This window comes from Gasterosteus aculeatus, chromosome Y (genome assembly GCF_964276395.1).
Source record: "Gasterosteus aculeatus chromosome Y, fGasAcu3.hap1.1, whole genome shotgun sequence".
NCBI lineage: Eukaryota > Metazoa > Chordata > Actinopteri > Perciformes > Gasterosteidae > Gasterosteus > Gasterosteus aculeatus.
In genome coordinates, this window is record NC_135709.1 from 3,818,663 (window position 1) to 3,822,623 (window position 3,961).

The 3,961-nt window shown below is 42.2% G+C and overlaps 1 long non-coding RNA gene across 1 annotated transcript; it reads left to right on the top strand.

The window, feature by feature from the left end:
* The first annotated feature begins 661 nt into the window (after positions 1 to 661).
* LOC144390878 (uncharacterized) lies at positions 662 to 1,063 on the top strand. Its single transcript, XR_013454680.1, has 2 exons — positions 662 to 777; positions 916 to 1,063. It is a non-coding gene; the product is annotated as an uncharacterized LOC144390878 (long non-coding RNA).
* The last annotated feature ends 2,898 nt before the right edge of the window (positions 1,064 to 3,961 follow it).

A 3,961-nucleotide genomic window follows, 5' to 3' on the forward strand; every position in this document is an offset into this window, starting at 1 on the left:
TCGACCCAGTTAACGTGAACGGAGCCGCGGCTCCGAGAGGCTCGGTTCCCGTTAGCTGCTGCTGTAGCCATAGACATATAAAGAGTAGACGCTGCACTGGCTGCTGAGGCGCAAACAAATATTTATTATTATATTATATACCAGAATATTATTACTGTTACAACTACTATGAATATTAAAATACGCCGAATCATGTTTTCGGTGTCATGCCTACAAAATCCCGTGAACATCCGCTTTTGTATTCAGCGAGTGACGCGCTGGCACTTCGTTGCGCCAGCTGGCACTGAGTGGAGCGGGTGACCGGTCCAAGCTGGCGGCCCCGCGGCTCGTCAGCACCACTAGGCAGCAGCGGTCGATGTCTATTCTTTATGTCTATGGCTGTAGCTGCTGTAAGCTTAATTTATGCTTCCACGTTACGGCGGCGGCGGGTGTGGCTGTGTGTTTCTGCGGGTGCCGAATCCTTGGTGAGCCGAAGCTCATATTGAAGCGCAGGCTACGGAGAAGACGTGAATTTACAACACTGGTTCACCCACTGAGGGACCTGGACGAGCAAGTGCACTTTCGATACTTTCAAATGTCAGCAACTGCCGCAAATTACGTTCTGAGCGGACCAATCACAGCACTTGCGATCCACGTCAACTCGACTCGCAGTTAGATCTTTTCGGAGGTGCACGTCAGGCTACGGCGGAGGGGTCTACGTAGTTACGTAGTTACTTAATATGTATATTTTCCTTTTTTCTTTCAGATTGTTCTTTAATGTACTGTGGTGCTCTGGTGGTAAGTAATAAGTTGATGTACTTGACCGAAAATGTAGTTGTGTTTGTAATTTTTAAAGCTGAAATAGGGTATTTTCAGGTTGTCAGCTTGTATGGGGTTGTAGATCATAATGTTGATTTCAGTTTGCTGTCTTTGCAGATACCATCATGTTGATCAAAACATTCCTGTCATCCAGCACCAACCAAGATCTTTGCCACTGTGATAAGATGTGAGCTTTACATGTTTTAGGTTTACTTTTGATGCCAATATTTCATGTTTACTTGGAATAAATATGTATTACAGTATGGATACAATTGTCTGTGTGTTTTTCCCCCTGCATAGATATGCAACACTGGTAGGAGTTGGTTAAAAATCAACACTCTTTGGAGTGATTTCATAATCAACATAGTGTAAAGTAGGTTTAACACTGGAAAGGTTATTTCTTTTATAACTCTTTAGTGTTACATGTGAATAACACTATGGGTGTTACTTCTTACATAGTGTAAAACTTGATTGACACTTCTTAGAGTTAATATTATTACACTACACTGCACCTAGTGTAAAATTTTAACTCTTACCAGAGTAAAATTGACTCTGGAAATTTAACTCTGTGTTCAGTGTACATTTAACACTCTGTAGATAGGGACCATATGTTCACTGAGGTAGTGTTAAAATTGACTCTTTAAGTGTTGTATTAACACTGGCGATTTTACTGTGTAGCTGGTCCGTCTCTTCTGGCTTGATTGACAGATACAGTTGAGTATCGTCTGCATAACACTGGAAGTTTATGCGGTGTTTCCTGATAAGATCGCCCAAAGGAAGCATATAGAGGGTAAATAAAATCGGTCCAAGTACAGAACCTTGTGGGACTCCATGACCAACATTGGTGGTCTTTGAGGATTCACCGTTTACAAGCACAAACTGGGATCGATCCGATAAGTAGGATTTAAACCAGCTGAGTGCAGTTCCTTTGATACCAATTAAATGTTCTAGTCTCTGCAACAGGATACAATGGTCTATGGTATCAAATGCGGCACTGAGGTCCAGCAAGACAAGAAAAGAGATGAGTCCTTGGTCAGATGCAAGTAGAAGATCATTTGTAATTTTCACCACTGCTGTTTCTGTACTGTGATGCACTCGAAATCCTGACTGGAAATCCTCGAACAAAGCATTGTTTTGTAGAAAGTCACATAATTGATTTGCGACAGATTTCTCAAGGATCTTAGAGAGAAAGGGAAGATTAGAGATAGGTCTGTAGTTAGCCAACACCTCTGGAGCAAGAGTAGGTTTCTTAAGAAGAGGTTTAATTACAGCTACCTTGAAGGACTGTGGTGCATGTCCTGTCAACAAAGACAGATTCATAATATCTAATAAGGATGTGCTAACTAAAGGAAAAACCTCCTTAAGCAGCTTGGTCGGAATCAGATCCAACAGACAAGTAGAAGATTTAGACTTTGAAAATAAAGAAGTCAGTTGATCAAGGTTGATGGAAGAGAAGGCATCCAAACAGGCATCAGGGCCCACTGCTGCATCCAAGGTTCCTACATCGGAGGACAGGTCGGCACTGGTTGAAGGCAGGAGACCATCAATTTTCTCTTTGATAGTCAGAATCTTATCATTGAAGAAGTTCATGAAGTCGTTACTAGTGAGGTCCAAAGGAATACACGGCTCAACAGACCTGTGACTCTGTCAGTCGGGCTACAGTGCTGAAGAGAAACCTGGAGTTGTTTTTATTTTTCTCTATTAATGATGAGTATTAATGATGATGCTCTTGCGTTACGGAGAGCCTTCTTAGTTTTAAGGCTTTCTTGCCAAACTAGCCTAGATCCTTCTGATTTGGTGGAACGCCGTAATCGTTCAAGTTTCCGCACAGTTTGCTTTAGGTTCCGTGTTTGAGGATTATACCACGGAGCAGACTTCCTTTTTGTTGCTATTCTTCTTTCCAGAGGAGCAATAGCGTCCAGCGCCACTCTCAAAGAGCCTGTAGCAGTATCGACAAAATTATCAATCTGGGACAGACTGATGTTCTCACAGGAGTCTTCTTGTATCTTGAGGCAGGGCACTGAACTTAGAGCAGAAGGAATGGCTTCTTTAAATAAGGTTACAGCGGTATCCGATAAGCGTCGACTGTAGAAACCCTTGGCAGGAGGAGGTGGTTCTGATAGTAGAAATTCAAAGGTTATCAGACAATGGTCTGACAGGAGAGGGTTCTGTGGAAAAATTGTTAAATGTTCAATCCCAATCCCATACACAAGAACCAAGTCGAGAGTGTGGTTAAAACAGTGAGTTGGTTTATTTACACACTGACAGAAACCAATTGAATCTGACAATGAAAGAAATGCAGTACTAAAGCTGTCGTTGTTGACATCCACATGAATGTTAAAGTCACCCACAATAATTACCTTGTCTGTTTTAAGGACCAAACTCGTTAAGAACTGTGAAAATTCAGAAAGAAATTCTGAATAAGGACCTGGGGCCCTGTACACTATTACAAAGAGAACCGGCTGGATTATTTTCCTGGTCGGTTGCGAAAGACTGAAAACCAGGCTTTTAAATGAGTTATAATCGACCTTAGGTTTAAAGTTTATTAAAAGGCAGGAGTCATAAATAGCTGCCACTCCCCCCCTCGGCCTGTGCCTCGGGGAATATGAGTATCATTTAAACAGAAATATTCCCCATTTCAACAACCACGTTTCAGTAAGACAAAATACATCAACATGGTGATCTGATATTAGTTCATTTACCAAAACAGCTTTAGATGACAGAGATCTGATATTCAAAAGACCCCCTTTAATTCTCCTATTTTGTTGCACTATTGCATTATTAGTTTCAACTTTAATTAAGTTATTTACTATAACTCCTCGGTTGTTTACCTTTAACTTAGATAACTGTGTCTGTGGGGCAGACAAGGTCTCTATAGGGTTCATTATGCTGAGTGACTGCTCAGACTGAAGCGCAGAGAAGTGTGTAAGACTGCGACACTGCTCCCTGGTCTGAACTCTGGGTTATTGATTAAGTCCACTAAGAAACTGGGTCAGGTTCTTAGAAAGAAGTTCAGCTCCGTCCAAAGTGGGATGGATGCCGTCCCTCCTAATCAGACCAGGCTCTCCCCAAAACGTCTTCCAGTGATCAACGAAGCCCACATTATTTACTGGGCACCACCTCGAGAACCAGCGGCGGAATGACGACATGCGGCTGTACATGA